We start from the raw sequence: 12,121 nt of genomic DNA, 5'->3' as shown, positions 1-12,121 counted from the left end.
CATAGTATTAAATGTGTATATTTAATATGTGTTAACTGGTTAAAAATATGATAAATTGAGCTGTATTGGGTTGCTCAGTGTGCGTACTAAGAAGATCAAAAAGTGTTGTGTACTCACCAGTTGTTGTGTTTTCAGGGTGTGTGAGCAAAAGGCTTCCCTACGCAACGGACATAGATTTTATAGTTCCAGGGGAAAACCAAGTGTGAATTGCTGTGGGGTGATGGATATGTGTGCAGTGTAGTACAACAAATGCAAGGTGATTTAGATGTGTTTGTTTTTAGTAATAGTTGGTATAAATGGGTGTGTATAGGTTACGGAATATGTTTGTATGTATATAAAGAAAGAAAAATGGTGGGTTACTTATGTTGGCTGGCAGTGGATCCCCGTGGGTGGAATCTTCCAGGGTCATTAGGTGAGACACACTTTATATAGGCACCATTTTAACAACATGTGTGTGTTGCTGCTCTGATGACTCTGTGCTGTTTGCCAAGATGAATGAATAAAAGAACCACATCTGTGACACTCCTTAAACCTGCCTTGGATTATTCTTTTTGCTGTACCAACCAGCTGTAATTGTGGTCATTCTTATACCCTTCCTTGAGAGTATCTCTCAATGAAGGTGATCTCATGGGGCTGTGGCTTTCGGGATTGACTGTGTTCACTGAGACATCAGACATCAAGACATGAGCACATTCAGTTGACAAATCATCACCTAGATAAAGATTTGAATTTGTAAATGTGCTAAGAAACAACACCAATCCCCACTGTTTGTAAGGGGAAGTCCCCTTCTTTGTTTTTTGCTTTAACTGGATTATTTTAACTTACAGTGTGGGACTACTCAGTATATTTATTTATTTTTATTATTTTATATATATTTTTAATCTGGAGTCTGTGGTGACTTTCCTAAACTGGGATGCATTTTAAATCAACCTGCAAAGATTGGTTTACCAGAGGGGCAGTCTACAGGGTCAAACGCAGGATGACAGTACTTGAGTAATTAATGTCATTGTTAGAAGGGAGTGACAAAAGTTACACACTGCAGGCTTTTTTTTTAAATACATAGTTCACAAGAGATAACATTACTGATGTTATTCCATGGCATAGATGAACTGATTTTCAGTATTATCCATTTACCATCACCACATTTTTTCCGTAACCTTAACTTACAATTTAAGCAATTAAAAGGAAAAAAAACAACAATCTACAGTTTCATACCAAACAAGGTTCTTTCAATCACAGTGGTGGGTGGAGTCTATATCTGCAGAAACCCTGTCGTCTGTCTTTCGTTAGTTTCTTAGTACTTTGCTGTGTTTTTATGTTTTTGTTTTGTGCAGCCCGCTGCCAACAACCCAACATTGGGACAAATGTAGAAACCAGGTTTTTTTTTTCTCCATGGACTCCTCTGCTCTCTCCATCTGTCATAAAGAACTGTAGGTCTGTGTGTGAGCTGCACAGAGACAGGCAGCACTCAAACAAAATCCAGAGCATTGTGTCGAGGCTTGGTTGTGTTTATTATTGTTTGAGAACACAACCACTGTGAAACAGTTAGAAAGAAAAAAACATTTAATTTCTTTGATTACCCTCTCTGTTTGTGCTAACCACTGCGCTCTCTCTTCAGCTCACTCAACCACCTTGGCTCTCTCCCCTTCTCTCAGCTGTTAAACTGTGGAGGAATGGTACACTTTGAATTGTGTTTATAAAGAGCAACCAAAATATTCTGCGTATTATGTCTTAACCAGGTCAGTTTCATTACTGTGTTTAATACCAAATATAACAAAAGAAATAAAGTCATTATTAGACTCACTTCTTGGTGAGAAATTTGCACTACCGTATTTTCCGAACTATAGAGTGCACCTAAATATAAGCCAGACCCACTAAAATTTAAAAGAAATATATATTTTGTCACATATAAGCCGCACCGGACTATAAGTCGCCGATATCCAGGCTGAGAAATAAGATATTTACATTACATTTTGTACCATAAGTGTTTATTCATATACCTGAACCTGAACAGTGCCTGTAACACAGCAGTAAAAGTGCTGATCAAACAAAACAGAAAAGTCATTGATGGTTTTATTCATCTTCCTCCTGTGCACTAAAACCAAGTTGCTTTATTTTTCTTCCTCCTGCGTACTGAAACCACTGAACACCAAACCAATGTCACTTTTTTCCTGCGCACTGTTAAAGTGCGACTGTTGTGCGTCTTGGGTTGCATGTGCTAAGAATAAAAACTGGCGCTTTCCAGTTTGCACTGACTTCCTGCTAGAGCGCCCTCCTGAGGGCTGAAAAAAAATTCATAGAAAAGCCGCATCTCTGTATAAGCCGCATGGTTCAAAGCTTGAGAAAAAAGTAGCAGTTTATAATCCAGAAAATACGGTACATTCATGTTTAATTAGGATTTGAAATGGAGCTCTTGTCCAATGACGCTGTGAGGCTGGGTTTGGCTTGGCTGGTTACCACGGACAACACTGTCAACAGCTGTCCATCAATCCCAGCTGATAACGAGTAAAAGGTGGGGCACACCTTGGACTGGTTGGTCAGTTGCAGGCCCGACAAGTAAAGACAGAAGATTCCACACACTTATACACTCACACATAGCACAATGTAGAGTAGCTGGCAGCCAGAGTTTGCTTATAGTTTTTGACAGTAATATTTGCATATTATATGTATGTAATATGTGTTTAAAGTTAGAGAAGTATTAATTATTAATCAAATATTACCATATAAAAAGTTAAAATTCATCAGTCTTCAGTCAGTCAACAATTTATATGTAGGCCGACATAAAGAAAGTAGTAAGACTAAAGCAATAAAGGTGCGTGTCTGTTTATGTAAAACAAAAAATAAGTTAATTGTACCACTGTTGAGGAATGGTGTAATGTCTGACCATAGTCACAAACTATATTGTGTCTTGGGATCTGTCAGCAAGAAAGTTTCTCCCTCCTGTCACCTCAACCAGTGACAGACCTCCATAGCTTTAGTGACTAACTGTGATTAACTGGTGATATCCACACATCCATATTCATGTTCAAACAGAAAGGGAGGAAATATGCAATCAAATAATCAGCAAGGAGAGGGAAGAGGAGAAAGATGCCTTGTGTTTGATTCAAATTAATTTCTTTTTCATTTAAAAGAGAAATTAATGGGATTAATTTTTAGCGTTGTCTACACATCAGTCTGTACTTTTGGTGCAGCACCAACCACATTTCCCCTGTGATGATCAATAAAGGCTTAAGGACATCAGGGAGGCCCAAGCAGCCTACAAGCAGAGAATTGAGGGCTTTGACAGCTCGGACCTCTGCCATGCGTAGCAAGTAGGGATGGACGATATGTTATCATTTACGACATATCGTCAAAAACATTCCCCACGGTAAGAATATGTCATCCCACGCTAAAAACGATAAATTTCCATTGATGACGTATGTAAGCGCGCAACACACTCGCAGCCCAACACGTGTGGAATTGTGAATTATGTGGATATGGATTATGCTGAATATGTGACTGGGTACATTAGCTGTTGTGTGGATAATATCGTATACAAGTCAGGAAGTTTGCCAACCAGAAGCCCTGGATAAACAGTCAGGTACGTCATATGCTGCATGCTCGCTCCACTGCATTTACATCTGGTAATGAGGCTGAATACAAAGCTGCGATGGCCAGACTGAGAAAGGCCATCAGGCCGCACATCACAGACTACAGGAGCAGTTCCAGTATCATCAGCGCTGCAGACAGTCTGCATGACGACATCAACACTTTACACCTGCTTCAAGTCCTCCACCCCCCACACAGAGAAGAGGCTCACGGACACCTGGACCACTGCACCCCCCTCTCACCCCCACCAGTCGTCTCATCATCCCAGGTAAACAAAGCCCTGAGGAGGATCAACCCCCGCAAAGCCGCAGGACCAGACAACATTCCTTGACGAGCCCTCAGAGCATGTGCCAATGAGCTGACAGATGTTCTCACCTCATTATTCAACCTCTCCCTCAGCCAGAGAACTGTCCCCTCCTGCGTCAAGACCACTACCATTGTCCCCCTCCCCAAGAAGAGCGCCCCCACCTGTCTGAATGACTATAGGCCAGTAGCACTCATCATTATGAAGTGCTTTGAGAGAGTGGTGCTGGCCCACATTCAGAGCAGCATCCCGGACACACTGTACCCCGTGTAGTACGCCTACCAGCCCAACAGGTCCACCTCAGATGCTATCACCGCAGCCCTGCACATCTCCCTCTCACACCTGGAGAATAAAGACTCCTACATCAGGATGCTCTTTATTGACTACAGCTCCGCGTTCAACACGGTCATCCCCCACAAGCTCAACCACAAACTGTTCTCCCTCGGACTACACTCCATCTTTTGTGACTGGTTCCTGGACTTTATGACTGGCAGGCCTCAGCCTGTCAGAATAGGGAACAGGACTTCAGCCAGCATCATCACAAACATGTGTTCTCAGTCCCATCCTCTACACCCTGTTCACCCACAACTGTGTGGCCTCTACTGAAGTTTGTAGACGACACCGCTGTGATAGGACGCATCACTGGCAGAGACGAGGCAGCCTACAGGAGGGAGGTGGCCACTCTGGTGACATGGTGTGAGGACACCAACTCACCCTCAACACAGACAAGACCAAGGAGATGATAGTGGACATGAGGAAGGAGAGGAGCCCCCATCAGCCAGTGCTTATCCAGGGACTGGAAGTGAAGTGAGCAGCTTTAAATATCTGGGGGGTCCACATCAGCGAGGACCTCACCTGGACACTCAAGGCAAGCAGGTTCTAGGTGGCAGGTGTGACTAATAGTGGTTCAAATGCCTCTAATGAAAGACATGACAACAAGGATGTGTATGTCTCCTGGATTGGTGTTACCACGGCCTCACCCTGGAGCCAGGCCTGGGGTTGAGTCTCACAGGCGAGCATCTGGTGGCCGGGTCGCTGTCCACGGAACCCGGTTGGTTCCAGCCCTAATAAACAACATGGGCCCCCTCTCCTGTAGGCCCACCACCCGCGAGAGGGTTCACAAGGGGCCGGTGCAATGTAGTTTGGGCGACAGCTGTGGATGGGGATCCCGGCAACCCAAACCCTGGACAAAACTCTGGCTATGGGGATGTGGAATGTCACCTCACTTGGGGAGGGGGGGGGGGCTGAGCTAGCGGGAAATTGAGCAGTACCAGCTGGAGATAGTCATGCTCACTTACCCGCACAGCCTGGGCCCAACTCCTGAAGAGAGGCTGGACTCTCTGCTACTCTGGAGTCGCCCGTGGTGTGAGGCGTAGAGCTGGTGTGTGCTTGCTTACAGCCCCCCAGCTCAGCAGCCATGTGTCGGAGTTCTCCAACATAACAAGAGCCTCTCACTGTTGTCTCGGCCTATGGGCCAAACAGCAGTGCACAGTACCCGGCTTTCTTGGAGTCCCTGGGAAGGGTACTGGAGGCCAAGCTTGAGGCCAAGGCTAAGCCATCTAGCATTGCTATATCACTGTGGATAGTCTGTTTCTAAGGTTCAGGGCTCAGAACAATATTTTCAGTTTTGTCTGAATTTAGAAGTAAAAAATTGCAAGTCATCCAGGTTTTTATGTCTTTAAGACATGCCTGAAGTTTGACTAGCTGATTTGTTTATTCTGGTTTTATTGACAAGTACAATTGTGTGTCATCTGCATACATGGATGTATGGATGTATGGAGTGTTTCCTAATAATATCACCGATAGGGAGCATATAAAGGGTGAATAGTATTGGCCTGAGGACAGAACCTTGGGGAACTCTGTGACAAATTTTTGTGAGTATGTCTGATGTATCATTAATAGGAACAAATTGAGATCGATCTGATAAATCTCTGGAGTCTTCTGTATAATTGTCCGTTTTTGAATGCTTTTGAATTTACCTTTATATTTCAACTTAAAAATGGTTTACCTTGCCTTGTTTGGTATCATTTTTTTCAGAACAACCTCTCAAGTGTGACTTTACTGTTAATTTTTCATTTTGTACTGTATTAACACACTGGACCTAAAATCACACAAAAATGTAAAATCCGAGTGGGAAAAAGTTTGATTTTTCACTGTGAAAATCACAAAAATTTTTAACGAGCAATTTTTATAACTTAGAATGCAAATATAAATTGTAAATTTGAAATAATTATGTGCAAATTTAGCAAACAAGAAGTTATTTACAACTATTCACCTTAAAATTCAGGAAATGCGTCAGGCATTTTATTGTACAGTACAGCTATAGTACAACACAATCAGTGTCACAATAAAATACACCACGTTATTTGTAACTCCAAAGACCAGAAAAATGACTAAACTACAAACTAAACACACAGCACTACACACTAAACACACTTCACTACACACTAACTATGCTAAACTACAATCCAAACATGCCAAATGTCATAAATCACTCAAATCTCAAAACGCGCTATTGCCGTTCACAATCTCTCGTTCGCTGCCGTTTCTCGGACAACTTTTCCCTAGCAACAGAATGCCATGTGTGGCCAATCACACATTCTGATTGGTTCCTGTGGTGTATTTTTTCACCAATAGAAAAGAGGGTGTCATGTTTCCTTACAACGAGCCGGTGTTTACTGCGTCTTCTTGCATAAAACTCGCACCAAACGTGCACCAAACATGGCGACAATGTTCAGGAAAAAACATTGCGTATATTGTTTATCGTAACTCTGCTTTTACTTGACATATTAAGAAAATTTAAAAACTTGTATATAGTTTGAAGTGCCCACTTTTGACTCAAATTAAAACGGAGACTCAGCGAGACTGCGTCTTGCAGCTATGTCATCTTAAACCGGTCACGTGACAAGGACGCGCCCGCGCGTCTGTTGACTCCAGCGGGTTAATGCAGTCAGTTAGGTGCCAATTAGGTGTTCCAATCTGTGCAAGAAAATGGAATGGTCAATGGTGTCAAATGCAGCACTAAGGTCTAACAGTACATGGACAGAGATAAAGTCCCTTGTCTGATGCCAATAGGAGGTCATTTGTGAAATCACAAAATCACATAGCTGATTTGGCAACTGTTCTCTCAAAGAGAGAAATGGAAGGTTAGATATTGGTCTATAGTTGCTTAAAACCTCTGGGTCAATAACAATAACAATAATTACTTTATTAGTTTTAGAAGCCTTATTCTTAGTCTTTCACACCCAATCTGGAAACTAGTACAACCAATTTTTATTGTTGTAGTGTACCGTGCTCCTGGACCAGACTCTGAATTTCTACTGGAATTTTCAGCGTTTCTATCGATGCCAGGCTAGAGTCCATCTAACTTGTGGCTGGCCAACGTTGTTTTTTATGTCACATGTACACATACAGAGGTCGCATATTTCAAAATAAAAGTTCTCATTTAGAAACTCAAGTAAGCATACAAAATACCCAAATAAAATCAATATTAACTCCCCAATAACATCTTTCACATAAAATATTAATGTAAATGCTTGCAACCGTTACAGCTGGAGACACATTCAACAACCATCCCGTTGATGTGGATGGATTCATGTGTGTCTCCCCTCTCCTTCCTGAACTCCACTATGAGTTCTTTGGTTTTGCTGGTGTTGAGGAGCAGATTATTGTCGGTGCACTAAGTGCTTGACCTCTGCCCTGTAGTCTGTCTCATCGTTGTTCCTGATGAGTCCGATCACCTTGCAAAATCTGCAAACTTGACGGTGGAGTTCCATCCATACATTGGTGGCACACCAGTGTTCAGTGTGATGGTGGTGGAGAGGTTGTAAACAGACTTAACATGCGGTCTGTTGGTCAAAAAGTCCATGATCCAGTTGCAGAGGAGGGAACTGATTCCTAGAACCAAGTTTGGTGATTAGCTTGGAGGGTTAAATACTGAACTGAAATCAACAAACCTGAAGAAGAACCTGAAGACCTCAGGAAGCTGCTCAGCATATGCTCTGAGCACACATCCAGGGATGCCGGGATGCCGTCAGGGCCAGCAGCCTTACTTGGGTTGATACGCCTCAGTGCACTATGAACATCTGTGGCTGTGAGTGTGATGGTCTGGTGGTCAGCACAGTGTTTGTTTCAATTAGCCTTTTCCAAGTTGTCCTTGTCGAAACGGGCGTAAAAGTCATTTAGCTCGTCAAGGAAGGACATATTCATGACTGTCGCTTGCTGGGCTTGTAATCTGTGATGGCCTGAATGCCCCACCACATGGGTCAGGGGTCAGAGTTCGCAAAATATTCTAATGTAAAGGCACTGTTGCATGCTTTTAGCAGCAGCTGCGCTTCCCTGTTCATCCATGGCTTCTGATTTGGGTACGTGGTGATCTCTTTCTCCACGGTAACACTGTCAATTGTGATGTTAATGTATTCCAATACTGAATGGGTGGAAGATTCAATGCCTGTATGAGAGCCACAGGTAGCCTGAGAGGCAGACCTACTTCAGTCCGTGTCTTTAACACCCTGGAGTTGACAGACGCGCCAGCGCGTCCTTATCACAAGACCAATTTAAGATGACGTAGCTGCAAGACGCAGCCTTGCTGAATCTCAGTTTTAATTTGTGTCGAAAGTGGGCACTTCAAACTGTATACAAGTTTTTAAATTTTGTTAACATGTCAAGTAAAACCAGCAACAATGTCTTCTTAAAAAACACACACTTGACCCAATATCTACCCTTCCATTTCTCTCCTTGAGAGAACAGTTGCCAATCAGCTATGTGATTTTCTTCATAGTAATACTTTATTTGAGGATTTTCAATCTGGCTTTAGTACAGAGACAGCTATTGGCATCAGACAAGGGACTTATCTCTGGCCTTGTACTGTTAGACCTTAGTGCTGCATTTGACACCATTGACCATTCTATCTTATTACAAAGATCTGAACATCTGATGGACATTAAAGGAACTGCATTAAGCTGGTTTCAGCTTTTTATCAGATCAGTCTCAATATGTTCATGTTAATGATGCATCGTTCATACTCACAAAAGTTAGTCACGGAATTCCCCAAGATTCTGTCCTCGGGCCAACACTATTCACCCTTTATATGCTCCCTATCAGTGATATTATTAGGAAACATTTTCATTGTTATGCAGATGACACAAAACTGTACAATGAAACCAGATGAAACAAATCAGCTAGTTAAGGCATGTCTTAAAGACGTAAAAACCTGGATGACTTGCAATTTTTTTACTTCTAAATTCAGACAAAACTGAAGTTATTGTTCTGAGCCCTGAACACCTTAGAAAAAAAAGGTATTATTGCTGGTGCTACGCATCTCTGCTTGTGTGCTCCTTCGCTCATTGTCTGTCCTTCGCTCTTGAAATTCAGTTTAACTGACCCGAATGGAGTTCTAGGATGTTATATTCCAGAGACTGTGCTGTGGAGTTGACTGAAGTAGTTACAAATGTAGCCCACCTTTTTTTTTCCTGCAACGAATTGCAGGGAGGGGCTCAATCAGCTAGGAGTTTGTTCAATCAGCTCTGCTCTCCAGTTTTCCCTGTGACAAACTTATTTTCTATGTAAACAGAATAATCTCAGTGCAAGTCTGAATCAATGACCTTACATGTCATTTCACTTCAAAATAAATGGAGGCCCCACTCACACAAGCAAACCATCAAATTAATAAAAATAATAACCCCCTGTTGCAGGCCTGAATTGTTGTTTGGGAGCAGGGAGTCACAAACTATTTGGTCACTTTACTCAAAAATAATAAAAATAAAGCACCTTACTCTGGAGATTATGTCCAGTCTAGAACAGTGTAGCATGTTTAAGTAAGATAAGATAAGATAAGGTAAGATGAACTTTATTGATCCCGCAGTGGGGAAATTCACTTGTTGTGGCAGCTCACAAGGACAGAAGAGGAGTGCAAAAAGCAAAGAGTGTGCAAACCTGCCTCTTGGTCTTCACTGACAGTAACAGCAAGCACAGTCCACAGTACCATGGAGAAACGAGGCAATGACAGCAGCAGGTCTGATCTGTAACTTCGTTTTAACAGTACTTTGGCAGCTCGTAGCCCTCTCTCTGGTTGTCTTCTCAAAACTTCCAGGTAAGAAAAGATTAACTAGAGTAATAATCGTCAGGTGATGTTGTTACCAAAAATCAAAAGTTCAGGACTTTCGCTTACCATCTGTTGTTGCAGTGGATATGTGTGATGCAGGGATCTGAGCTGTTTTCTTTTAGTCTAGTGTGGGTGCTTATGAAAGACCTTATAACCTTGAAGTCAAGCACATTTCAGGCACATTTCAGGCATAACAGCCAATGCTCTATCCAGAGAAAATTTCATATTAAAGCTGATGTATGCAGGAGTTAAATCGGGATTATTTTTATGAAATGGGGAAAATCAAAGTGGGCCAAAGATTAATCACTCTTGCTTACTCCTTTAGTTCTCTTCTACGGGCAATCAGTAGCGATGACATTTGGTCCAGTTGGACTGGCTGGGTTGTCAGAAAATGCTGCAGGCAGTGATGATCTCAAGGTTCGCTGCACTTAATTCAATTTCTCAGCTTCCCTTTGTGATGATGATGAGTGTATTTTTGTCATAGGCTGTGTGGAGCTCAGTGCAATTTAACCACAGACTGTAAAATGTGGTAGACCTTGCTCAAAGCACAAAGGCACTGGGTTGTGTGTTTGTAGTCTCCCTCATGCTACACAAATAGAACATAACCGCATGTTATTAAATTTAGAATAGAACTGGCTAAAAATGAAAAAGTTAGAGCAATATAAACAGTTATTCATATATACATACACCTAAGAGTCCATAAATAATTCTGTTCATTTTTTAAATTTGCATCTGGGTAAATGTAATCAGCAATAACAAGATTTACTGTATTGCCTCTTTTGCAAAGGTTCAAACTGACTTGTCCTAGTAATAAAAAAAATGTGCAATCAATTAATCCAGCTTGCAGAATCATAGTGAGAGAAAGTAGTAAGATGGGAAGAGAGGAAAGTGGCAATGAGAATGAGAATGAGGTGTGTAGGTTAGGTGGAGGTGTGTGGAGGGGACTGCGGCATTTGACTACACTGTCAAGATACGATAACACAGCCCTCTGAAGCTGTTATGATCAAATGCACATGCATAGACATTGTTCCCTCTCTGATAGCAAGCAAGAAATGAGTAACAACTCTTGCATTCAACACACACATAGGCATAAAACAGTCTTTCCCCAACACACATATGTGCCATAAGGCTTATAATATTGTCCTCCAGTCTGAGGTAACAAGGTTTATTACTCCATGTGATCTGCTTTCCCCTGCTCCTCCCCACTCACACACACACACACACACACAGCCCGAAGATTGCAACTGCAAAAAACAGTACATAAGAAAGGAGAGATTGTGTATTCCTTTGATTCTTACCTCTGGTGCATCAGTTCTGCTGCGTTACACGAATTTAGTGGTTTGTCACTGAGTTGCTGTTCTAGCTAGAGCCTGACTGTATGTCCTCTCTCTCTCTGTCTCTGTCTCTCTCTTTCTCTCTGTCTGTCTATCTATGTGCTCTGTCTCTCTCTCTCTCTCTCTCTCTCTCTCTGCTGTACTGTGTTCCTTTATCTGCATCGCTCTTACATCCTATTCCAGATTGCTTTCTGCCTGCCTAGGGGAAAGAAGGACAGCATTGTTAACCCCTCACAACCTTTTTACACACACACTGAAATTTAATCATTGATAGGCTGCTTTGGTTCGCCTAGCTATGCTAGCACAAATAATAGTATTAAGTAACTTAATAAAAATAAATGAATGACAAATTAAAAAAATACAATGTAAGCACAGAGATACAACTTTCTAATTTCCAGCAAATGGCAATAACCCCCTACCCTTAATGTCACTGTCTAAAACTGACAGCAAACCAGTTGGTTGTTTCAACATGAACTAATGTTAAAAATACAGTTTGATGACAATGATTCACTGACAAAGCCATTAGCTAACTAATGGCTAGCTAGCTAGCTATAGGTGTGAAGTTTCCTCAAACTCTGGCCTCTCAACTTGAGATATGTTGCTGAGCTAGTTTAACTAGCGGTACTCTCTCCCATGTCTACTGCCCCTGTCCCTGTCTTTTTCTTACCGAGATATGAGGGCTAAAAGTTTTAATGTTAGCTTAAGCCAAAAGTTAGTGTTGGCTTGCAAGTTAATTGCTAGCGCATTTTCAAATAGTGTAAGCACACCCGCATGTCGAGTTTCATCTTTACC

The 12,121-nt window shown here is 41.9% G+C and overlaps 1 protein-coding gene across 1 annotated transcript in view; it reads right to left on the bottom strand.

Moving 5' to 3' along the window:
* Positions 1–11,783, bottom strand: part of LOC124064743 (glycine receptor subunit beta-like) — a 68,716-nt gene extending 56,933 nt beyond the window's left edge. Inside the window, exon 1 of the mRNA XM_046399448.1 lies at positions 11,294–11,783. The gene's annotated coding sequence lies outside the window, so the exon portion shown is untranslated. The remainder of the gene's footprint in view (positions 1–11,293) is intronic.
* Positions 11,784–12,121: the final 338 nt, after the last annotated feature.

This window comes from Scatophagus argus, chromosome 2 (genome assembly GCF_020382885.2).
Source record: "Scatophagus argus isolate fScaArg1 chromosome 2, fScaArg1.pri, whole genome shotgun sequence".
Taxonomy (NCBI): domain Eukaryota; kingdom Metazoa; phylum Chordata; class Actinopteri; family Scatophagidae; genus Scatophagus; species Scatophagus argus.
The sequence above is the reverse complement of the archived record's forward strand: the minus strand, read 5'-3'. Positions and strand labels throughout refer to the sequence as shown.